At 39.2% G+C, this 26,818-nt stretch overlaps 1 protein-coding gene and 1 long non-coding RNA gene across 48 annotated transcripts in view; both read left to right on the top strand.

Annotated features, from left to right (window-relative positions):
- LOC127495148 (NACHT, LRR and PYD domains-containing protein 12-like) overlaps positions 1-26,818 on the top strand; it is a 165,375-nt gene that overhangs the window by 114,368 nt on the left and 24,189 nt on the right. The window lies entirely within an intron of this gene.
- Positions 868-16,571, top strand: LOC127495228 (uncharacterized). Its single transcript, XR_007925095.1, has 3 exons — positions 868-1,852; positions 6,333-6,961; positions 16,375-16,571. It is a non-coding gene; the product is annotated as an uncharacterized LOC127495228 (long non-coding RNA).

The raw sequence follows: 26,818 nt of genomic DNA, 5'->3' as shown, positions 1-26,818 counted from the left end.
CGTTTCCCCAATGGTGGAAGAGGGGCTTGGTTTAGAGAATAGTTTATTTTCCAGTGTACACCTGTGTTCTTTTGAAGAGCTGGACAAGAAACAGACTTATATTCTGTGTGTAAAGGTACTCCATATGAGATCTTTGGAAGAAATGAAAACATCGAGTTGGGAGTTTTTTTTTTTTTTTTTGGCCCAGATCAGTCAGGGAAAGTCTGTTGGAGATCTTTGTATAAACAGCCAATTGATAAACGGACAAGAGATCTCCAGTGGAGAATAATACATGGGGCTATAGCCACTAATAAACATGTAGCCCATTTAGATCCCAGTCAAGGGGTGGACTATCCATTTTGTACCCAAAATGAAACTTTGGTGCATTTGTTTTGTGGATGTTGTAGGTTAGGAGTGTTATCTAATTCATTACAACAGTGCTCAGGGCTCGCAGAATCACTAGCTCGACGTCCCGGGGCTGATGTGTTTTCCAGGCAGGCTACCAAAACCACCGCCCTGCCCGACAGGCTATCTTAAATAGTGAAATAAAATCCCTTTCTTTGCGTTCAAAATCCCTTTCGTTGTGCTCAATCTCGTTATCTGAAGGAAAAATAGGATCACGGAAGGTTTTGATCATGCTGATTTGTCCGCAGTGAAGTTTAGCTGATGCACGTTACTTGGCTTGAGTGTGTGTGTGTGTGTGTGTGTTCGTTAGTGATGCACGGTCATGTGTCAAATCCAGAAAAACCTGTTAGACAACATACTCTTTCTGAACACAAAGTTCAGTTCAACTGAAAGTGTTTTTCAAGCTGTGCAAAGAAGGAGGAAACATGATATATTAACGAAGAACAAACGTCAAAATAGTAAGTACTTTAATTAAATATTTCAGTGCACTGAGACACATGAAACATATTTGTTTTCAAGGTGAAGTGAATGAGTGAAATTAAATACGCCTTGGCTTATAGATTATTACATTATATATTTAACATAGACTTAACATCATGTAGTCCGAATATATACACTTATTATAGGCGTATCATAGTGATTCAGGATAAGACAAAAACACAGGTTGGAAGATTATTACTCATTAAATACATTTTGTAAATTTTGAACAAAAGTTATATGGTATAGTAAATGTACCTCTACTGACAGTCTACGCAACTGAAGTGAAAGTGCGTCAGAGTTCACCTGTCGACATTTTAAGCAGGTAAAATACCAATACCATAGATGATTAATAGAAACGTTCATCAAAGTTTAAGCAAGAATTTCTGTGTATCTTTATGATGTTAAAGCTGGAGGATTTGAGAAGCTGTATCTTGTAATAGTTTGATCGAGGTGAGTGTTCATGTGTGGTGACTTCCTCATATTAATATGAATTTCTGGAGGACATTTTGAGTGATTGTTTTTTTTATATATATAAATTCTTTAATAAAGGGTTTCTTTCACTGTGATTCTTTAGAAGTTTAACAGCATATGTGTAAACATGAATGAGTCACATGATCCTTTTTCTCCCACACTCGAGATATGTTCAGTTAAATTAGAAAGGTTGTTTAATTTAATAATTGAATTTAGTGTCTGAATGTTTTGTTCATTCAGAGTCAGTGGAGGAGATCAAACTCATCAGATTCTCCTGCAGCTTCATCATGGCTGATTCAGATATTAAAGAGTTTATGTCAAGTAAGGAATAAATGACGATGGGTCTTTAAATTCTTAGAAAATAATGCACACCCGAGGTGGTAATGTGGCCACGGCGTGAAGAGGGTCTCATCCTTGGTGAACAGTTTCAGGTCATCCATGTAAAATAGGAGTCTGACTTCACTGTTATTGTCGACTTCAAATCCAATACATCGTCTGTTTAGCATGTTTGTTAGAGGTATCATCGCTAAACAACAAAATCCATTGCTGCCAAAATTCAGAAATGGGGTAGATTGTCAAATGCTTTTTTCTAGTCTATCCACGCCCCAGGATTCTTAGGCATTTCTTGGCTATTGAAACAACCATTTTGCTCACTAGCAGCTGATCTTTTACATCCTCTAGACGCCCTTCTACAACCTTTCTGTTCATCAGTTTTCATTTAGTAGATCCGATCCGTTAACGCAGCTGTCAGTATCTTATATGTTGTTGGGAGGCAAGTGATAGGACAATAGTTCCTCGGGTCCTTTGTATCCTTGCCTTTTGAGAGCAGGAAGGTGGTTCAGATGTTAACCACACAGGAATACTCCTTGGATCATTCATGATATGATTCAAAGCTTTTGTTAGTACTTCATGAAGAGCTGTTAATGGTTTAAAGCAGAAGTTTTGAATTGTATCTGGCCCAGGAGATTTCCAGTTCTGAGTTTGTTTGATGACCTGAACTCTCTTCAGCTGTGAAGTTCTGCCATGAATTTGATCTCATCTGTTCATGGTTATTCCTCTTCTGTTCGATCCATGTTGCTTTATCATTGTGGATGATATTGTCTTCAAGGATTCCTCGCCAAATAATTGTGACTTGGTCCTGAGAAGGTGATTCAATGACGCCAGTTTTCTGATTGTTCATCTGATGATAGAAGTTTTTAGCATCTTCGTTGAAGATTTTGTTCTGATGGAAGTGATTACTTCTTTTTGTGTTCCTTCTCCATCTTTGAGCTTTTGGTGTGGTGATGATAAAATAGACAAGTAATGATAATAAATAGATTCAAAACAAAGCTGGAGCTACAGACGCAAACTATTCAGCAGCGAGGCAGAGAGGAGCAGACTGGAGCAATCGATCAGCAGGACTGGAGCAATCGATCAGCAGGACTGGAGCAATCGATCAGCAGGACTGGAGCAATCGCACAAAAACAGCACTTTTTCACAGAGCAAATTCTGTACCAGGTCAAGCTCACTGTTTGTGAAATATCGGAAGAAAAATATAAACATTGAATTGGGTTTTATATGAATGTAACTTAGAAGGGAACTGAAAAGTTCGATCTCTGTATCCACAAGTTTCCTACGTCCCATGAGGCCTTGCGGCAAAAGTGGGAGTGTCTTCCGGTTCGAAGTAAACAAGCTGGATGTGACACTCATTCATTCAACAGTTGACTGTCATTCAACATTTAGCGATCCAAACTTGCGAACATTTGGCCTTTACTTAAAGACTTAAGATTCCAGCATCAATATTTGAACAATGTTTTACAATAAAAAAATGTTACAGTAACAAAAATGTATTAATTTGTGTTAGGAGTGCACATCAATCATGCTGAATCTGACTGATATTTATATTCACATAAAAAGAAAACACAGACCTATTCAGTTGCACCTGCTTCCATTTATTTTACGATCACACAAGAATGCACAAAACAACTCTGTTAAGGCATTTAAGTCCAAAGGCTTTCACATTTAGAAATATACTGATAAAATACCCTATGTTTACGTCACTTTTCTGAGCATTTCTATTAATTTTCCTCTAAATTATGCGATGATTGCAATCCGAGGAGGTTTGAGCGATCTCTCCCGTCTCTCTATACAGTTATTCTTTCAGCCAGAGCAACAGAGGGCGCTCATGAGAGGAAAACAGGAGTTATGAGTTATACGAGTTAACCGGAGTGTGTGAATCTGTGAAAGATATGCGTATGCATTTGTCCGGTATCAACAAAGGCGCAGGGAAGAGACAGATAAAACATTAAACCAAATAAATATATATTTATAATCATATAAAATTGTCTACATTCCTCAAGCATTCCTCTGGTATTTTCCATAAACGTGTGTATTTATTATCGCAATTGTTAACATAAGTAGCCTTTAGCATCGCATATATGATCCATCCCATGTTTTGTATACAGAGTATGAGCTGTTGCCTTCTGGGAGTTCCTCGTTGCAGATTGAACAGATATAAAAACTCATTTATTTCTGTGTCTATAAAGCTGTTAAATAATGGCAGTATGGAGCTGTATTTTTTATTTTTTTTTAATTATTGTTGTGTTATTTCTGTTGTTATTGTTCGTTTTTATTGTTTGTGTTTGTTGATTATTGTGTGTTAATTGTGAGCGGACTGCAGCATGGGTGATGGCCCAAGACAAATTTCCCCATGTGGGATAATAAAGTTTACCTTAAACCTTAAAAGTGAGGCTTTACAACTGGGAATATGGGGAAAAGAAAAGATGCCTTGTTTACTTGGAGGTTTGAAACGGGGAAATAATGGGTTATAATGGACAGGACTTTTTTTTTTATCTTCAGGTATAGTGACTTTCAGATTGAAAACTGCACAGCGATTTTTATATGGAAATGGGTTGAGATGGCATGAAACTACAAACCTGCTTCTACAAAAGGCTGGGGTACAGCAAGCATTTTTTCTGTTAAAAACTGAAGTAGATTTTGGAGGTTTAACATCTTTTTATGATTCAGATCTACAGGCATGGCAGATTTTGAAGGCATCAAAAGGTCTGTGGGTCATTGGCACAGTCACTGAAGGATTTTGTTGATTGTGATGTGATTGGTCAGTGGGAGGATGGGTGTGAATACACTTTCCCATTTCTTGACGTTTCCCCAATGGTGGAAGAGGGGCTTGGTTTAGAGAATGGTTTATTTTCCAGTGTACACCTGTGTTCTTTTGAAGAGCTGGACAAGAAACAGACTTATATTCTGTGTTTAAAGGTACTCCATATGAGATCTTTGGAAGAAATGAAAACATCGAGTTGGGAGTTTTTTTTTTTTTTTTGGCCCAGATCAGTCAGTGAAAGTCTGTTGGAGATCTTTGTATAAACAGCCAATTGATAAACGGACAAGAGATCTCCAGTGGAGAATAATACATGGGGCTATAGCCACTAATAAACATGTAGCCCATTTAGATCCCAGTCAAGGGGTGAACTATCCATTTTGTACCCAAAATGAAACTTTGGTGCATTTGTTTTGTGGATGTTGTAGGTTAGGAGTGTTATCTAATTCATTACAACAGTGCTCAGGGCTCGCAGAATCACTAGCTTGACGTCCCGGGGCTGATGTGTTTTCCAGGCAGGCTACCAAAACCACCGCCCTGCCCGACAGGCTATCTTAAATAGTGAAATAAAATCCCTTTCTTTGCGTTCAAAATCCCTTTCGTTGTGCTCAATCTCGTTATCTGAAGGAAAAATAGGATCACGGAAGGTTTTGATCATGCTGATTTGTCCGCAGTGAAGTTTAGCTGATGCACGTTACTTGGCTTGAGTGTGTGTGTGTGTGTGTGTGTGTGTGTTCGTTAGTGATGCACGGTCATGTGTCAAATCCAGAAAAACCTGTTAGACAACATACTCTTTCTGAACACAAAGTTCAGTTCAACTGAAAGTGTTTTTCAAGCTGTGCAAAGAAGGAGGAAACATGATATATTAACGAAGAACAAACGTCAAAATAGTAAGTACTTTAATTAAATATTTCAGTGCACTGAGACACATGAAACATATTTGTTTTCAAGGTGAAGTGAATGAGTGAAATTAAATATGCCTTGGCTTATAGATTATTACATTATATATTTAACATAGACTTAACATCATGTAGTCCGAATATATACACTTATTATAGGCGTATCATAGTGATTCAGGATAAGACAAAAACACAGGTTGGAAGATTATTACTCATTAAATACATTTTGTAAATTTTGAACAAAAGTTATATGGTATAGTAAATGTACCTCTACTGACAGTCTACGCAACTGAAGTGAAAGTGCGTCAGAGTTCACCTGTCACCATTTTAAGCAGGTAAAATACCAATACCATAGATGATTAATAGAAACGTTCATCAAAGTTTAAGCAAGAATTTCTGTGTATCTTTATGATGTTAAAGCTGGAGGATTTGAGAAGCTGTATCTTGTAATAGTTTGATCGAGGTGAGTGTTCATGTGTGGTGACTTCCTCATATTAATATGAATCTCTGGAGGACATTTTGAGTGATTGTTTTTTATATATATATAAATTCTTTAATAAAGGGTTTCTTTCACTGTGATTCTTTAGAAGTTTAACAGCATATGTGTAAACATGATTGAGTCACATGATCCTTTTTCTCCCACACTCGAGATATGTTCAGCTAAATTATGAAGGTTGTTTAATTTAATAAATGAATTTAGTGTCTGAATGTTTTGTTCATTCAGACTCAGTGGAGGAGATCAAACTCATCAGATTCTCCTGCAGCTTCATCATGGCTGATTCAGATATTAAAGAGTTTATGTCAAGTAAGGAATAACTGACGACGGGACTTTAAATTCTTAGAAAATAATGCACACCCGAGGTGGTAATGTGGCCACGGCGTGAAGAGGGTCTCATCCTTGGTGAACAGTTTCAGGTCATCCATGTAAAATAGGAGTCTGACTTCACTGTTATTGTCGACTTCAAATCCAATACATCGTCTGTTTATCATGTTTGTTAGAGGTATCATCGCTAAACAACAAAATCCATTGCTGCCAAAATTCAGAAATGGGGTAGATTGTCAAATGTTTTTTTCTAGTCTATCCGCGCCCCAGGATTCTTAGGCAATTCTTGGCTATTGAAACAACCATTTTGCTCACTAGCAGCTGATCTTTTACATCCTCTAGACGCCCTTCTACAACCTTTCTGTTCATCAGTTTTCATTTAGTAGATCCGATCCGTTAACGCAGCTGTCAGTATCTTATATGTTGTTGGGAGGCAAGTGATAGGACAATAGTTCCTCGGGTCCTTTGTATCCTTGCCTTTTGAGAGCAGGAAGGTGGTTCAGATGTTAACCACACAGGAATACTCCTTGGATCATTCATGATATGATTCAAAGCTTTTGTTAGTACTTCATGAAGAGCTGTTAATGGTTTAAAGCAGAAGTTTTGAATTGTATCTGGCCCAGGAGATTTCCAGTTCTGAGTTTGTTTGATGACCTGAACTCTCTTCAGCTGTGAAGTTCTGCCATGAATTTGATCTCATCTGTTCATGGTTATTCCTCTTCTGTTCGATCCATGTTGCTTTATCATTGTGGACGATATTGTCTTCAAGGATTCCACGCCAAATAATTGTGACTTGGTCCTGAGAAGGTGGTTCAATGACGCCAGTTTTCTGATTGTTCATCTGATGACAGAAGTTTTTAGCATCTTCCTTGAAGATTTTGTTCTGATGGAAGTGATTACTTCTTTTTGTGTTCCTTCTCCATCTTTGAGCTTTTGGTATGGTGATGATAAAATAGACAAGTAATGATAATAAATAGATTCAAAACAAAGCTGGAGCTACAGACGCAAACTATTCAGCAGCGAGGCAGAGAGGAGCAGACTGGAGCAATCGATCAGCAGGACTGGAGCAATCGATCAGCAGGACTGGAGCAATCGCACAAAAACAGCACTTTTTCACAGAGCAAATACTGTACCAGGTCAAGCTCACTGTTTGTGAAATATCGGAAGAAAAATATAAACATTGAATTGGGTTTTATATGAATGTAACTTAGAAGGGAACTGAAAAGTTCGATCTCTGTATCCACAAGTTTCCTACGCCCCATGAGGCCTTGCGTCAAAAGTGGGAGTGTCTTCCAGTTCGAAGTAAACAAGCTGGATGTGACACTCATTCATTCAACAGTTGACTGTCATTCAACATTTAGCGATTCAAACTTGCGAACGTTTGGCCTTTACTTAAAGACTTAAGATTCCAGCATCAATATTTGAACAATGTTTTACAATAAAACAAATGTTACAGTAACAGAAATGTATTCATTTGTGTTAGGAGTGCACATCAATCACGCTGAATCTGACTGATATTTATATTCACATAAAAAGAAAACACATACCTATTCAGCTGCACCTGCTTCCATTTATTTTACGATCACACAAGAATGCACAAAACAACTCTGTTAAGGGATTTAAGTCCAAAGGCTTTCACATTTACAAAATATACTGATAAAATACCGTTAAAATACCAATAAAATATGTTTACGTCATAGGGTATGTCTACATTCCTGTCTACATTCCTCAAGCAGTCTCTGGTATTTTCCATAAGCGTGTGTATTTATTATCACAATTGTTAACATAAGTAGCCTTTAGTATCGCATATATGATCCATCCCATGTTTTGTATACAGAGTATGAGCTGTTGCCTTCTGGGAGGAGGTTTAGAGTTCCTCGTTGCAGATTGAACAGATTTAAAAACTCATTTATTCCTGTGTCTATAAAGCTGTTAAATAATGGCAGTATGGAGCTGTATTTATTTATTTATTTTTTTAATTATTGTTGTGTTATTTCTGTTGTTATTGTTTGTTTTTATTGTTTGTTTGTTGATTATTGTGTGTTAATTGTGAGCGGACTGCAGCATGGGTGATGGCCCAAGACAAATTTCCCCATGTGGGATAATAAAGTTTACCTTAAACCTTAAACCTTAAAAGTGAGGCTTTACAACTGAGAATATGGGAAAAAGAAAAGATGCCTTGTTTACCTGGAGGTTTGAAATGGGGAAATAATGGGTTATAATGGACAGAACTTGTTTTTTTTTTATCTTCACGTATAGTGACTTTCAGATTGAAAACTGCACAGTGTTTTTTATATGAAACTGCAAACCTGCTTCTACAGAAGGCTGGGGTACAGCAAGCATTTCTTTCTGTTAAAAACTGAAGTAGATTTTGGATTTTGGATTTTTATGATTCAGATCTACAGGCATGGCAGATTTTAAGGCATCAAAAGGTCTGTGGTTCATTGGCACAGTCACTGAAGGATTTTGCTGATTGTGATGTGATTGGTCAGTGGGAGGATGGGTGTGAATACACTTTCCCATTTCTTGACGTTTCCCCAATGGTGGAAGAGGGGCTTGGTTTAGAGAATAGTTTATTTTCCAGTGTACACCTGTGTTCTTTTGAAGAGCTGGACAAGAAACAGACTTATATTCTGTGTGTAAAGGTACTCCATATGAGATCTTTGGAAGAAATGAAAACATCGAGTTGGGTGTGTTTTTTTTTTTTGGCCCAGATCAGTCAGGGAAAGGCTGTTGGAGATCTTTGTACAAACAGCCAATTGATAAACGGACAAGAGATCTCCAGTGGAGAATAATACATGGGGCTATAGCCACTAATAAACATGTAGCCCATTTAGATCCCAGTCAAGGGGTGGACTATCCATTTTGTACCCAAAATGAAACTTTGGTGCATTTGTTTTGTGGATGTTGTAGGTTAGGAGTGTTATCTAATTTATTACAACAGTGCTCAGGGCTCGCAGAATCACTAGCTCGACGTCCCGGGGCTGAAGTGTTCCCTTTCGAAAGGGAACTTCAACTCTGCGTTTACTACTATGGGGAACCGTCACTCGTGACAGGTGTCCGAATGCCAAAGAATCACACCACTCCAATCCTATTGGCCGGCAACAGCCTATGACGTCACCATAGCGCGAATCCGGAGTATAAAGGGAGCGCCTGAGGAAGCAGTCGACTTCTTCTTGTCTTTCGGGACTGTTCTGTCTATGCCATTGTTTTCAACACCGGTAAAGAATTACTCTATATATGCCTTTTGATTCTAGCCCCGTGTGTGCTGAGGCGATACGGCGGCTGCAATTGTAGCGAGCGCTCCTCTGGCTGCTGGGTATGTGGAGCCGCTGTGTTTTTGGGACGCGCTTTTCGGCGTGCTGCAGCCGCCGTGAGAGCGTGTTAAGAAAGGGGCCGCACGCGGATGGCTCGACGAACGGTTCCTTTCTGTCCATGAATGTGGCGGCTCCCATAGAGCTTTCATTCCTTCCTGATCTCCGCGTTTGAGATCGGGAGGGCATGGAAAACCCCCTTAGCCATTCAGATTTGGATCTGAGCCAGACAGACGGGAGGAGGAAGAAGCCAGAGTGAGATGGGTGACCAATTGTAAACACCGTTGCATTTGTAATCAATCCCCCAGCTATTTAAAGGGCGATTTATATCTACCCTCTCTTCTTCTTCTTTCACCTCCTATATATATATATATATATATATATATATATACATACATATATATGTGTGTATATATATTTTATATCATGCTCAGGTGCGTCTTTTACAGTTAGGCTGACGGCTGGGCCTTTGGTAATATTTTTTTCTAAAGGCTGCCGTCTGGCTTGATAGTGAAAGTGTTTTTAGGCTTAAAAGAACTTTTTGATTTCATCCTTCATGTATAAAAATAAGGAGGGAAAACCTTCGTTCTACGAGCCGCAGGAAGGCAAGCTGGGTCTATAATTTTGCATATAAAAAATGTAGACCTTGTTTTTCCTGTATAGCTTTCCTGAGCATGTAGTCAGTAAAGTTTGAAGGGGTTCTTTTGGGCAAAATAACTGTAGCATTAGGTTGGCTAGTTTTCAAAACATGCAGGCCACATTATGGCCTTTTTTGTAGCCTCCTATGTTAGAGTAGCTTCTCAGCTAATACTCTAGTTTGGTTTGAGTTAGCACTCGTCACTTCAGTTATTTGTGTGCAGGTTGGCTTTATCAGCCGCCTGACACTGTTGCTTGTAGTGCTTCATTTTCTCCTCATATTTGAAGGATTCAAAATGGAGCCCAAGCTTTGCTTGGCCCAGTAGGCCTTAGCTAGCGGCTAGGCTAGAGCTAGGTTTAGGTGCTTGTTTGTTACATCACCCTTATTATTACTATCCCTATGAGGTTGTATAGTTCCTAGTTCTGGCCTCCTCCTGAGGGAGTTGCTGGCCATATGCCCATTTCCCCTTTGATATTATGTAGGTGCTATGGCTGAGGTTAACAGCTAAGGTTATAGGCTGTTAGTAGCCTTCCTGGTGCTGTTTTTCCCAGGTGTTAGGCCCTTATCTTTGAGAAGATAAGTTATGCATTACTGCTAGGCCCCACTTTGTAGAACTTTGTCATGCTTATAATGTCTTCGCATGAGCCCCTTGAATTATATTCAAGTTTGAGTATACAGTGCTAAATGTTTTTAGCTTTCGTTCTCAAGGGTTCAATACAGATCTCAGATCTGTTTTGTGAAAACATTAATCCTGTTTGGATGGCATGTATTACAAAGCATTTACCTTTGCTTTGGGTTCTAAGCTTTAGCCCTACATACTTTCATTTATGTGAGCTTACTCTAGCGCTGCCACAGGTTAGCATCTGGTTCCGTGATAGCAGGCTGTGATTAGCCTCTATCTAAGAACGTGGTGTTTTGTTGTACTCCCCGGTTAGGGTTTGTGTTCCACTGAGTGCATCACCTGTTGGATTGCACACTCAGGTACTCCCATTCGATCATGACCACAGCATGACATATACTGTTGTCTGTTGGCTCTTTATGATAGCCTCTTTCTGAGTACAGCTTGTATCTCGGGCGCTGTTGGTTTACGATCGCGAGTTTGCTCACGTATCTTAGCACTGCCTCAGGCTTATGCTCATGTTTGTTTGAGGTGGTAGGCCTTGTGGGCCTCCCTTAGACCATGATAGCATGTTTATTTGTACCATGTACATTGCCTGTTGGAATGTGGAGGCTTAGCTCAGGTTGTGTAGCTAGTTACCCACAATTGGCTTGTTGGGTCTAGAGCTGGTCCCCTTTGAGCTTGGTCCCTATTTATGACCACTGGCTGGTGCCACATGGTGCTAAAAGTAGTAGGCCCTGCCAGGCCTCCTTTTCAGTTTTTATGTTGGCCCAGCTGGTTTGGTTATATTTAGACTCATTTCCATGGTTGAGTCTTGTTTGCTGACTCACACCGCCATCAGCCACTCCCACCGCTGTAGAGTAGGCCCTAGGTCAGGGCTCTCATAGAGCACTGTGGCGCAGTGTGTACTCCTCTTATCCAAGTGTTAAGGTGTCTTATCGAGTACTTGGCCTACTGGCTGGTTTAGTCATGAAGCTACCACTGGTTGATGCCATGTGTTCATGGAGGTTTAAGGCCCCACAAGGACCTCCTTTCAGTTTGCATGTTGGCACAGTTGTGTGTTGGTTTCTATGTGACTCATCACCATGGATGGGTCGTGATTGCCACTAGCTGACGCCACATGTTTCGAGTCGTAGGCCTTTGTAGGCCTCCTATGTATCATGCTGGAGCTTGGCTGTGTACTCCTCTCGTTTAGAGAGTAAAAGGTGCTTTTACTGAGTACATGTTCTGAGTGGCTTGCCTCTCAGGTTGAGTTCTTGTGTTAAAACCAGCTGGTTGTTCGGTTTTATGCATTTACTTCCTTGAGCATAGTCTCCTTTAGCTCTGGTTGAGCTAAGTAGTTACCTTGTTTTTAACTCAGTTCTATTTTGCTCCTAGAACTTTAGTGGCCGCTAGCTGATGCCGCGTGTGACAGGTAGGCCCTCGGGGCCTCCTTTGGGAACATGCTGGCATGTACCTTTTACATTTCTTTTATATTCTTTACTGAAGACAGTAAAAGGGACTTTATGTCGCTGGCTGGCCAGGGCTCCGGTTGACTTATTAACCTCCCTTGTGGTCGGTTTGTTCTGCCTGGAGCTTGATAACACTGCCACGAGCTGATGCCACGTGTCTGCTGAGGTTATAGGCCCATGGGGCCTTCTTTAGCACGTGATGACGTACGCTGTACTCCTCTTGCTTAAAGATTAAAAAGGTTCTTTACCAAGTACACTGCTCGCTGGATTGTGTTGGATGGACTGTTTTGTGGGCACTCACAGCTACTTAATTACATGGTTGGTTGTGCGCCCAGCATGTTATGTTTTCAGGTGAGTGGCCTTATGGGCCACCCTGGAATACCGCCATGCGCTTTGAGTTTCTGCTGTGATTTTTAGTTCTTCTTCTAGAACTTTAGTTATGTTGAAGGCCCTTTTTTCCGGCCTCCATGACTATGTGCCTACAGTATGGTCTGTCTGTTAGGTTGAGCTTCGTACTTCCCTTTGGGTTGACTGTGTAATTGTGCTTAGCTCCCTAAGCTGGTCATTGGTTGTAGACTTCTATGAAGCCTCCCGTTGAGACCAGCCCTAGGCTCGTTTGTGCTCCCCTGTACCAGGGTTTTTCTAGCGCATAGCCTCCTCAGTGCTTTAATCGGACACTGAGTAGATTCTAGGATGAGCGGATTATACTCCCCTCAATACGAGGGTTTATAGCGCTCAGCTGAGTTCTGCTCTCCGGGATGCCCTTCTCTGCGCGTGGGTTTGAGTTGCTCACTGCTCTTTCGCAGTCGCTCTTACCTGCTCTCTTCCCTGAAGAATGCGCTTTGGAGATTCTGTGCATCAGACAGGGCTGGCCCAGACTAAGTTTGGCTTTCGCCAGATTAGTACGGCCTCCTTGGTGGTGCTGAGGGTGACTTTGTTCCCCTCTAGTGACTGGCCAGGGTTCCTTTTGGTTTCCTGGCCACATTCCCTTTAAGGGACCACTTTCCACGGAATGCTGGTCCCAGATGCTTTGAGCAGCCTTGGAAGGCTTTCTGCGGAAGGCCTCTTTTAGGCTCAGCTTGGGCTGTTGGCCGTAGGGTATGCTGTCACTGACAGCCTTGCGTGACCCGAAGGGGAGTTGCTCCCGGCATTTCTCTGGAACTGCCGGACGTTTGTCTGGTCATTTGGCATGCACTCTCCTTTAGCATGGCGGCGTGGGTATATCGTTCCCCATAGCGGTAAACGCAGAGTTGAAGTTCCCTTTCGAAAGGGAACGTCTCAGGTTACGGATGTAACCATGGTTCCCTGAGAACAGGGAACGAGACTCTGCGTTGGCCTGCCATGCTTCGGGCTGCCTGCTGAACAGTCCCTCAAGACGAGTAGGTGTCGACTGCTTCCTCAGGAGCTCCCTATATGATACCGTCATAGGCTGTTGCCGGCCAATAGGATTGGAGTGGTGTGATTCTTTGGCATTCGGACACCTGTCACGAGTGACGGTTCCCCATAGCGGTAAACGCAGAGTCTCGTTCCCTGTTCTCAGGGAACCATGGTTACATACGTAACCTGAGACGTTTTCCAGGCAGGCTACCAAAACCACCGCCCTGCCCGACAGGCTATCTTAAATAGTGAAATAAAATCCCTTTCTTTGCGTTCAAAATCCCTTTCGTTGTGCTCACTCTCATTATCTGAAGGAAAAATAGGATCACGGAAGTTTTTGATCATGCTGATTTGTCCGCAGTGAAGTTTAACTGATGCACGTTACTTGGCTTGAGTGTGTGTGTGTGTGTGTTAGTCATGCGCGGTTCGTGGTTAAATCCACTAATCGTGCGGGATGAGTAATAAAAAATAACATTACAGTTAATCGCGGGTGGATGAGAGATAAATAATGAATGTGTTTGATAAAGACACAGAACTCTCATTTAATGGTAAAACGCAACGAACGTGCATTACTTTTTTACTTTCGTTTTCAATTCTTCAGGGAAAACTAATCAAGCCTAAAACACCACCTAGTGGTCATTATATAAAACACAAAGGAACCTACATGAAATATTGTTTAATAACTAAACAGGTTCAACTAAAAATGTACACATGCTCACCATAAATTATTCTGATAAGTGTTTTCCATTGTAATGATTGGAAAGATTAAGGTTTAAAGCTTCATTTTTCTTCAGGCAATAATTTGCAGACTCATTAAGCTACAGAGTTGAGGCCTTCACTTGTTTAGGCAGCAATGTAGACAAAACAGATGCAGGAAAAATTTAAAAAAGGAGAATTACAAACAAAACAAGAGGAAAGTAAAGTAACGTGTGGGAGTGTTTTAGTTAACTAGGACCAATCACGTGCCGGGTAATGGCCATGTAACTCTGTGAAGCACTGAAATCTAATAAAGCAAGTATCCAGCCTTTCTCTCTCCAGTCAGAGTCGGTCATGTGTCAAATCCAGAAAAACCTGTTAGACAACATACTCTTTCTGAACACAAAGTTCAGTTCAACTGAAAGTGTTTTTCAAGCTGTGCCATGAAGGAGAAAACATGATATATTAACGAAGAACAAACGTCAAAATAGTAAGTACTTTAATGAAATATTTCAGTGCACTGAGACACATGAAACATATTTGTTTTCAAGATGAAGTGAATGAGTGAAATTAAATATGCCTTGGCTTATAGATTATTACATTATATATTTAACATAGACTTAACATCATGTAGTCCGAATATATACACTTATTATAGGCGTATCATAGTGATTCAGGATAAGACAAAAACACAGGTTGGAAGATTATTACTCATTAAATACATTTTGTTAATTTTGAACAAAAGTTATATGGTATAGTACATGTACCTCTACTGACAGTCTACGCAACTGAAGTGAAAGTAAATTAGAGTTCACCTGTCACCATTTTAAGCAGGTAAAATACCAATACCATAGATGATTAATAGAAACGTTCATCAAAGTTTAAGCAGGAATTTCTGTGTATCTTTATGATGTTAAAGCTGGAGGATTTGAGAAGCTGTATCTTGTAAAAGTTTGATCGAGGTGAGTGTTCATGTGTGGTGACTTCCTCATATTAATATGAATCTCTGGAAGACATTTTGAGTGACTGTTTTTTTATATATATAAATTCTTTAATAAAGGGTTTCTTTCACTTTGATTCTTTAGAAGTTTAACAGCATATGTGTAAACATGATTGAGTCACATGATCCTTTTTCTCCCACACTCAAGATATGTTCAGTTAAATTATGAAGGTTGTTTAATTTAATAATTGAATTTAGTGTCTGAATGTTTTGTTCATTCAGAGTCAGTGGAGGAGATCAAACTCATCAGATTCTCCTGCAGCTTCATCATGGCTGATTCAGATATTAAAGAGTTTATGTTAAGTAAGGACTAACTGACGATGGGTCTTTAAATTCTTAGAAAATAATGCACACCCGAGGTGGTAATGTGGCCACGGCGTGAAGCGGGTCTCATCCTTGGTGAACAGTTTCAGGTCATCCATGTAAAATAGGAGTCTGACTTCACTGTTATTGTCGACTTCAAATCCAATACATCGTCTGTTTATCATGTTTGTTAGAGGTATCATCGCTAAACAACAAAATCCATTGCTGCCAAAATTCAGAAATGGGGTAGATTGTCAAATGCTTTTTTCTAGTCTATCCACGCCCCAGGATTCTTAGGCATTTCTTGGCTATTGAAACAACCATTTTGCTCACTAGCAGCTGATCTTTTACATCCTCTAGACGCCCTTCTACAACCTTTCTGTTCATCAGTTTTCATTTAGTAGATCCGATCCGTTAACGCAGCTGTCAGTATCTTATATGTTGTTGGGAGGCAAGTGATAGGACAATAGTTCCTCGGGTCCTTTGTATCCTTGCCTTTTGAGAGCAGGAAGGTGGTTCAGATGTTAACCACACAGGAATACTCCTTGGATCATTCCTGATATGATTCAAAGCTTTTGTTAGTACTTCATGAAGAGCTGTTAATGGTTTAAAGCAGAAGTTTTGAAGTATCTGGCCCAGGAGATTTCCAGTTCTGAGTTTGTTTGATGACCTGAACTCTCTTCAGCTGTGAAGTTCTGCCATGAATTTGATCTTATCTGTTCATGGTTATTCCTCTTCTGTTCGATCCATGTTGCTTTATCATTGTGGACGATATTGTCTTCAAGGATTCTATGCCAAATAATTGTGACTTGGTCCTGAGAAGGTGGTTCAATGATGCCAGTTTTCTGATTGTTCATCTGATGATAGAAGTTTTTAGCATCTTCGTTGAAGATTTTGTTCTGATGGAAGTGATTACTTCTTTTTGTGTTCCTTCTCCATCTTTGAGCTTTTGGTGTGGTGATGATAAAATAGACAAGTAATGATAATAAATAGATTCAAAACAAAGCTGGAGCTACAGACGCAAACTATTCAGCAGCGAGGCAGAGAGGAGCAGACTGGAGCAATCGATCAGCAGGACTGGAGCAATCGATCAGCAGGACTGGAGCAATCGCACAAAAACAGCACTTTTTCACAGAGCAAATACTGTACCAGGTTAAGCTCACTGTTTGTGAAATATCGGAAGAAAAATATAAATATTGAATTGGGTTTTATATGAATGTAACTTAGAAGGGAACTGAAAAGTTTCGATCTCTGTATCCACAAGTTTCCTACGCCCCATGAGGCCTTGCGTCAAAAGTGGGAGTGTCTTCCAGTTCGAAGTAAACAAGCTGGATGTGACACTCATTCATTCAACAGTTGACTGTCATTCAACATTTAGCGATTCAAACTTGCGAACGTTTGGCCTTTACTTAAAGACTTAAGATTCCAGCATCAATATTTGAACAATGTTTTACAATAAAAAAAATGTTACAGTAACAGAAATGTATTAATTTGTGTCAGGAGTGCACATCAATCACGCTGAATCTGACTGATATTTATATTGACATAAAAAGAAAACACATACCTATTCAGCTGCACCTGCTTCCATTTATTTTACGATCACACAAGAATGCACAAAACAACTCCGTTAAGGCATTTAAGTCAAAAGGCTTTCACATTTACAAAATATACTGATGAAATACTTTTTTGATAAATCACTTTTCTGAGCATTTCTATTAATTTTCCTCTAAATTATGCGATGATTGCAATCCGAGGAGGTTTGAGCGATCTCTCCCGTCTCTCTATACAGTTATTCTTTCAGCCAGAGCAACAGAGGGCGCTCATGAGAGGAAAACAGGAGTTATGAGTTATACGAGTTAACCGGAGTGTGTGAATCTGTGAAAGATATGCGTATGCATTTGTCCGGTATCAACAAAGGCATAGGGAAGAGACAGATAAAACATTAAACCAAATAAATATATATTTATAATCATATAAAATTGTCTACATTCCTCAAGCAGTCTCTGGTATTTTCCATAAACGTGTGTATTTATTATCTCAATTGTTAACATAAGTAGCCTTTAGCATCGCATATATGATCCATCCCATGTTTTGTATACAGAGTATGAGCTGTTGCCTTCTGGGAGTTCCTCGTTGCAGATTGAACAGATATAAAAACTCATTTATTCCTGTGTCTATAAAGCTGTTAAATAATGGCAGTATGGAGCTGTTTTTTTTTTTTATTTTAATTATTGTGTTATTTCTGTTGTTATTGTTCGTTTTTATTGTTTGTTTGTTGATTATTGTGTGTTAATTGTGAGCGGACTGCAGCATGGGTGATGGCCTAAGACAAATTTCCCCATGTGGGATAATAAAGTTTACCTTAAACCTTAAACCTTAAAAGTGAGGCTTTACAGCTGGGAATATGGGAAAAAGAAAAGATGCCTTGTTTACCTGGAGGTTTGAAATGGGGAAATAGTGGGTTATAATGGACAGAACCTGTTTTTTTTTTTATCTTCACATATAGTGACTTTCAGATTGAAAACTGCACAGTGATTTTAATATGGAAATGGGTTGAGATGGCATGAAACTGCAAACCTGCTTCTACAGAAGGCTGGGGTACAGCAAGCATTTTTTTCTGTTAAAAACTGAAGTAGATTTTGGAGGTTTAACATCTTTTTATGATTCAGATCTACAGGCATGGCAGATTTTAAGGCATCAAAAGGTCTGTGGGTCATTGGCACAGTCACTGAAGGATTTTGCTGATTGTGATGTGATTGGTCAGTGGGAGGATGGGTGTGAATACACTTTCCCATTTCTTGACGTTTCCCCAATGGTGGAAGAGGGGCTTGGTTTAGAGAATAGTTTATTTTCCAGTGTACACCTGTGTTCTTTTGAAGAGCTGGACAAGAAACAGACTTATATTCTGTGTGTAAAGGTACTCCATATGAGATCTTTGGAAGAAATGAAAACATTGAGTTGGGTGGGGTTTTTTTTGGCCCAGATCAGTCAGTGAAAGGCTGTTGGAGATCTTTGTACAAACAGCCAATTGATAAACGGACAAGAGATCTCCAGTGGAGAATAATACATGGGGCTATAGCCACTAATAAACATGTAGCCCATTTAGATCCCAGTCAAGGGGTGGACTATCCATTTTGTACCCAAAATGAAACTTTGGTGCATTTGTTTTGTGGATGTTGTAGGTTAGGAGTGTTATCTAATTCATTACAACAGTGCTCAGGGCTCGCAGAATCACTAGCTCGACGTCCCGGGGCTGATGTGTTTTCCAGGCAGGCTACCAAAACCACCGCCCTGCCCGACAGGCTATCTTAAATAGTGAAATAAAATCCCTTTCTTTGCGTTCAAAATCCCTTTCGTTGTGCTCACTCTCGTTATCTGAAGGAAAAATAGGATCACGGAAGTTTTTGATCATGCTGATTTGTCCGCAGTGAAGTTTAGCTGATGCACGTTACTTGGCTTGAGTGTGTGTGTGTGTGTGTGTGTGTGTGTGTGTGTGTGTGTGTGTGTGTGTGTGTTTGTTAGTGATGCGCGGTCATGTGTCAAATCCAGAAAAACCTGTTAGAGAACATACTCTTTCTGAACACAAAGTTCAGTTCAACTGAAAGTATTTTTCAAGCTGTGCCATGAAGGAGAAAACATGATATATTAACGGAGAACAAACATCAAAATAGTAAGTACTTTAATGAAATATTTCAGTGCACTGAGACACATGAATCATATTTGTTTTCAAGGTGAAGTGAATGAGTGAAATTAAATATGTCTTGGCTTATAGATTATTACATTATATATTTAACATAGACTTAACATCATGTAGTCCGAATATATACACTTATTATAGGCGTATCATAGTGATTCAGGATAAGACAAAAACACAGGTTGGAAGATGGATTCATGATGTACTCACACATTATATACATTTTGTTAATTTTGAACAAAAGTTATATGGTATAGTAAATGTACCTCTACTGACAGTCTACGCAACTGAAGTGAAAGTGCGTTAGAGTTCACCTGTCGCCATTTTAAGCAGGTAAAATACCAATACCATAGATGATTAATAGAAACGTTCATCAAAGTTTAAGCAGGAATTTCTGTGTATCTTTATGATGTTAAAGCTGGAGGATTTGAGAAGCTGTATCTTGTAATAGTTTGATCGAGGTGAGTGTTCATGTGTGGTGACTTCCTCATATTAATATGAATCTCTGGAGGACATTTTAAGTGATTGTTTGATATAAAATCTTTAATAAAGTGTTTCTTTCACTTCAAGGTTTCTTTTGTGTTTGGTGATGTCTGTGATTCTTCAGAAGTTTAACATCATATGTGTGAACATGACTGAACTTGAGTTAACACAGTCACATGATCCTTTTTCTCCCACACTCGAGATATGTTCAGCTAAATTATGAAGGTTGTTTAATTTAATCATTTAATTTTGTATCTGAATGTTTTGTTCATTCAGAGTCAGTGGAGGAGATCAAACTCATCAGTTTCTCCTGCAGCTTCATCATGGCTGATTCACAAGGATCCAGAGATGGAGATTGTTCTCCAGGATGCAGGTACTTTCAACAAACACTGTTAAATATTTTTTATAACAGTTTACAGAAAAAAAATATTATTTTTGCCTGTGTTTTTGTTTTAAAACTAACATGAAATATTAAATAAAAAGATCATAACGTTTCCTCAAAGTGTTTTTGATAAAAAATGAGTGTGTTTATATTAATATGGTTCCTCTCATAATGAATAAACACAGTCATCTAAAGGATTAAACTGAATCTGTTCTCTGTTACAGTTCAGTCCAGCAGAAGAGATCAAACCCAGAGTCCAGCTGTGTGTCTGTGAAGAGTGATGGGTCTATGGAGAAGCCACCAGTGTTTAAGAGTGAAGACAAACGGCCTGATCTCAGGTACTCAGAATAACATTTCTATAAAAGATGTGCTTATAGATGTGCTCATATAACTATCTGTCAGTTTATTAAATTATCACTGTTTTGTTTATAAACAGTAACAATATTGATCAGATTGATATTCTGGGCACATTAGTAGGAATCTGACCGAACCAGAGACCTCAGTTTGTGAACATAAAACCAACAAACATCATCATGTGAACACACACAAAACTTTACTGACTGCTCTAAGACACACTAACACTAAAAGGAAATACAACACATTAGTCTTTGTGTCTTTAATGAAAGGAGAGCAGTGCTGGGGTCACTCAGATTGGCTCTCCTTCAGAGTATCACAGCCAATCCTGAAACTACAGTTTTGGGTGGCAAAGTGGTTCTTTGTCTTTTAGTCTTCCTCTTTGTTTTATATCTCAACCATGGCACGTTCTGCAAAAGTGTAATCTATAATATCATTAAATAAATATCATTATTGATAAATTATCAGTAGCCTCCCTGATAGCACACGTACATCTTGGAGACGTCTATTTGAGGTGTGTGTTTACGTCTGGAAGATGTATTTTTTTAGAATGTTTGCTCATCTGGAATACGTCTATTGGACATTTCCTGTCAGATGTCAAATAGAATGTCAAATTTAGAAGATGTCTTTAAGATGTTTATGATTTAGAATGTATGTAAAACTGACATCTACTAGATGTCTATCAAATGTTTGTAAACAGCAGATGCTTTCCAGATGAAGTGATCTTTAACAGACATCTTGCAGATGTATGTGTGCTATCTGGGCTATATGAGACGGGATATAGTCGTTTATTCATTTGTAACATTCATTTGTATTTTTGTGTATGAACAAGCAGAAACGGAGTGGTGATCCATGGATTTCAAACAGACAGAGGAATGATAAGACAGCACACACCTACATATGCAAGTCTGTTAAAGAACGCTTCACCTGGAAAGCTGTCTTTTGCATACATTCTAATGAGTCATAAACATCTTAAAAGGTGTTTTCTGTAGGAATATCACTGGAATGAAGGTTTATGACTGGGCAAGTGCTTTAGCACCAGGTTTATATTAGAAAAGCTTTCCAGCGCCTTGTCTAGGCAAACCTGCACATCAAATAGCCTAGACTCATCCGCGAAATACGTGTTAACGTTAACACATAAACCCACACATTTTATGAAGACGTTTTACTTTAACTTAACGAATACATGTCATATTCCTTCGTTAATCTGATAGTTTTGTAAGCCGTAGCGTTCATGCAACAGTTTCCACCGTTACCACGGAAACCACTTTGTGTTCCACCTTCTCGTGCGCATGGAAAAGTATTGAAGATATACTAATAATTTATAATAACTGATGTTATTTAATGATACTATAGATAGACTGCACTTTGTAGATTACTTTAACGAAAACAACTGTTTTGCATAACGTGCCATGTTTGCTGTTCTCGCATTTACGAGACTTTGACCAGCGGATGTCGCTAGCGTGCCACGCCCTTCTGCTCTGCTGCTCTGCGCATGCGTAGAAGTTTCTCATTATTATGAGAAACTAAGTCATTATTACGAGAAAGTTTCTCGTTATTATGAGAAACTAAGTCATTATTATAAGAAAGTTTCTCATTATTATGAGATACTAAGTCATAATTTCTTGCTCCTTTTGTATTTTACATTTACTTGTACTTTTACTTTCAATACTTAAGTACGTTTAATATCAAAAAAATACTTTTCGTACTTATGTACAAAAAATATCACATACTTTAAAACTTTTACTCAAGTAACATTCTAAACAGTGAATTTGACTTCTACCAAAGTCATTTTCTGGTAAGATATCTATACTTTTACTCAAGTATGGTACTTTATACACCACTGTGAACACAGCAATCTAAAGGATTAAACTGAATCTGTTCTCTGTTACAGTTCAGTCCAGCAGAAGAGATCAAACCCAGAGTCCAGCTGTGTGTCTGTGAAGAGTGACGGATCTATGAATCACCCACCAATGTTTAAGAGTGGAGACACATGGCCTGATCTCAGGTATAACATTTCTATAAAAGTTCTGGTCATAGTATTTGATTTTTATGAAATTGTTAATAATATACAGCAGTGTAATGAGTTCAAATCCTGCAAGTTTATTAATGATTATCATTGAGTCCTTGTGCAAAGCTCTATGTATTGTATTGTTAATACATTCACACACTGTAAAGCTGTTGGTCTGTTAGTCAGTTAATGACACGATTACATCAATATCAGTGTGTCTGATTCTTTACCCTCTTCATTCTGATTTAAGGTCAAATCTTCAATCCAGACCAGTTAAAAACAAAACTGTGTTCACGCCTGTGATTCAACCACAAGACTTTAATGAAAGCATGAATCCTGGTTTCAGGTAAAATGTAGGACTTTTATTGTTGTTGTTTCATTTTAGGTGCAGCATCACATCACACATCACTCAAACACATGATTAATCATTGAAACATTTCAGAAACCTAATGATGTTCTGTGTCCCATAATACAGCAAACAAATAATCCATTTTGTGATTTTTATGGCTATTTACTTCTCTAACTTGTGTAATAATCTGGTATTTTAATCTTACAGCCATGACTCCAAACCTGCTGAAGTCCTCAACACATTGAGATCAAATCTGAGGAAGAAGTTTGAGTGTTTGTATGAGGGAATATCAAAGCAGGGAAACCCAACACTCCTGAATGAGATCTACACAGAGCCCTACATCACAGAGAGTGAAAGTGGAGAGATCAGTAATGAGCATGAGGTGAGACAGATTGAGACACAGTCCAGGAGAGCAGAAACAGAGGACACATCGATCAAATGCAGTGACATCTTTAGACCTTTACCTGGACAAGACAAACCCATCAGAACTGTGCTGACAAAGGGAGTCGCTGGCATTGGAAAAACAGTCTCTGTGCAGAAGTTCATCCTGGACTGGGCTGAAGGGAAAGAGAATCAGGACGTCCAGCTCATATTTCCACTTCCTTTCAGAGAACTCAACTTGATGAAGGACAAAACACTCAGTCTTTCAGATCTTCTTCATGTCTTCTTCCCTGAAACAAAAGAAATGGAAATATCCAGTGATAAGTATAAAATTTCCTTCATCTTTGATGGTCTGGATGAGTGTCGTCTGTCTCTGGATTTTCAGAGCGATGTGAGGTTGTGTGATGTGACTGAATCAGCCTCAGTGGACGTGCTGCTGACGAACCTCATTGTGGGGAATCTGCTTCCCTCTGCTCTCATCTGGATCACCTCCAGACCAGCAGCAGTTGATCTCGTCCCCTCTGAGTGTGTCCATCGAGTGACAGAGGTACGAGGATTCAGTGACCCACAGAAGGAGGAATACTTCAGGAAGAGAATCAGAGATCAGAGTCTGGCCGACAGGATCATCTCACACCTGAAGTCATCAAGGAGCCTCTTTATTATGTGTCACATCCCAGTGTTCTGCTGGATCTCAGCCACTGTTCTAGAGAAGATGTTGAGTGAAGCAGAGAGTGGAGAGATTCCCAAGACTCTCACTCAAATGTACACACACTTCCTGATCATTCAGACCAACATCAAACATGAGAAGGACTATGAGAAGAAAGTGAAAGATGAAGACATGATCCTCAAACTGGGGAAAGTGGCTTTTCAGCAGCTTGTGAAAGGAAACCTGATCTTCTATGAGGAAGACCTGAGAGAGTGTGGCATTGATGTGACAGAAGCATCAGTGTACTCAGGATTGTGCACTCAGATCTTCAGAGAGAAGTTGGGCTTGTATCAGGGGAAAGTCTTCTGCTTTGTTCATCTGAGCATTCAGGAACATCTAGCAGCTCTATATGTGCATCTCTCCTTTATAAAGAACTGTTCACAGATGTTCTCTGACCTCTCAATGTTTTTCACATTCACTTTATCTGACTTCCATCAGAAAGCTGTGGATGAGGCTTTAGACAGTAAAAATGGGCATCTGGACCTTTTCCTTCGTTTCCTTCTGGGTCTGTCAGTGGAGTCTAATCAGAGTCTCTTACAAGAACTAAAGACACAGACAGGAAACAGATCTCACAACAATGAGAAAACAGCTGACTATATTAAAGAGAAGATCAGTGAGAATCCCTCTCCAGATAAATACATCAATCTGTTTCACTGTCTGAATGAACTGGGTGATCTTTCACTAGTGAACGAAGCTCAACCTCATACATATGGAGGATTACGTAATGTGAAACTCTCCTCATCTCAGTGGTCAGCTTTAGTTTTTGTGTTGTTGACCTCAGAGAAGACAATGGAGGAGTTTAACCTGAGCAGATTAATTGGAAGCAGAAATGATCAGTAAGTAACACTGAGTTCAATCATTACAGTCTAAAACATTATGAACAAAGAGAAACAAAGAGATCAGAGGTGTTTAAATCAGGGGGCACAGATTAATTTCTGGGATATTGTACATAATTTGCGGGTGTTTCTCAAACGGAGGCTGTGTCCTAGTAAGGCTGTATATCTCAACTGTCACGTCATCAAGCGCCTCTGAAGACCGTCTCAATTTGAAGGATCCTTTGAAGGCAGAGTTAGTTTCATGTCCTTAATTCAGCTCATTTTGAAGGATGCGTCAAGCGTATCCTTCATGTCCTTCAATCTCCCACAATCCTTTGCACACATTCCAATTCACAAAGAAGAACTGATGGAAAACGAGTCGGCACTGAGTTTATCTGAGTACATTATGTAATGTAAGACAAAAATAATGTTTTCAGAGATGAAGGCATACATGTTATCTTTTGTTTTGGTGTAAATTAATCACTGAACACTAAACTGACAATAATGTAAGACACTGGGAGACACAGACGGCTGTCGTTCACTGCACTGCATTAATAAAAAAGCCAGTTAATATAAAGATTTTTAATACAAGTGTGTTTCCAAAATTAAGTTTTAATGGTATTTTCATGCCGTGATCGTGGGGCGGGAACATGTGTGACGTAGTCATGCTCACTTACTAGAGCGTCTCATTCTAGTGTTTAATGCTGAGGAGGACTCGAGTCTACAAGCCTCAGAAGGACTGGACTAGGAAAGACACAACCTCACTAGGATGCAGCCTTCTGTTTGAGAAGATCCCAATATCAATATGTGGGAGAATCCTGGAACTGGAGAATGATTGACATAGTGATAACCATAGCAACGGACGGGACAGAAAGATCTGATGTCAAAATAGATCTGTGCACTAAGTGTTGTAGTGTAAATGAAGACTAATAGACCTGCCACAGCAACATTGACACAGCAACAAGCAGTGTTTAATTAAAAAAAAATTTACGAGGATATTTAGCGAGGAATGTAATGTATTATTTACTTATGATATCATTATTAGCATTAATAATTGTTTTTTATTCAAATAGTGACGCAGTAAACACAGCAGATGAAGTTCTTCAGAAGCTGCTGCCTGTGGTTACAGAAACTAGATCAGCTGTGTAAGTAACACTGAGAACAATCATCACTGTTAAAACATTATAACATTTCTAACTTAAACATTATAAATTAATGATTTAATAAAAAAAAAAACTTCAGCTTTTAAACCCTCCACCTCTCTGACCTGATTTGTGATCTACGTAACCGTTTTTATGACATTTGTGTGAGAAATTTATTTTCAAATATATGCATTTATAATGCATGTATGATAAACATTTATATTTAGACTTTTTTCTATATTAATTTTAATTTAATATAAACATTAATACATTAGTGAGACCAAATCAGAGTGTTTGGGATTGTAATGAACATATAATGATTTCAGATGAATCACAGTTAATGTGTTTGATATCTGAAGCTGAATTCATTCATCTTCACTCTCATCATCACATCAGTGGTGAGGCTACATAAGGTCAGGGTGGCACTGACCCACTCAGACTGACGGCTGCTCCACCCAATCAAATGACACAAAATAATAAGGCAAAAAATCACACATAAATGACAATAAGTATTGCTCAAATACATGTCACATGTCACTTAAGCATGAAAAACAAAAGATCTTCTCAAATTCTGAATGTATTATATATAGTCTAGAAAGTCTAGAGCGTTCCCTTTATAATCACTAAAAAGCTGTCACTCATCTTAGTTCATCACGATGATTCAATCTCATGAAGTTCCATTATAATCCATGAAGCTGTCCACACTGCTCAATAAATCTCTTATTTACATAATGTCTACACTTATGGCGGGCCGGAAGGTCCAAAATAAGACTAATGATTTGTCGCGGGAAGTCACTGTACTATTGCCAGTGGCTACTGCGTTTCCCACTGATAGGCCAGCGGTGGATCTGTATCCGCACTCTCCTCACGCAGCAGGCGACTCACTTTCCTCACATGGCGGACGACTGACTCTCCTCAGCTGGCAACTCACTCTATGATAAAATCTGTGC

This window comes from Ctenopharyngodon idella, chromosome 15 (genome assembly GCF_019924925.1).
Source record: "Ctenopharyngodon idella isolate HZGC_01 chromosome 15, HZGC01, whole genome shotgun sequence".
In the NCBI taxonomy this organism is placed as follows: Eukaryota; Metazoa; Chordata; class Actinopteri; order Cypriniformes; family Xenocyprididae; genus Ctenopharyngodon; species Ctenopharyngodon idella.
The sequence above is the reverse complement of the archived record's forward strand: the minus strand, read 5'-3'. Positions and strand labels throughout refer to the sequence as shown.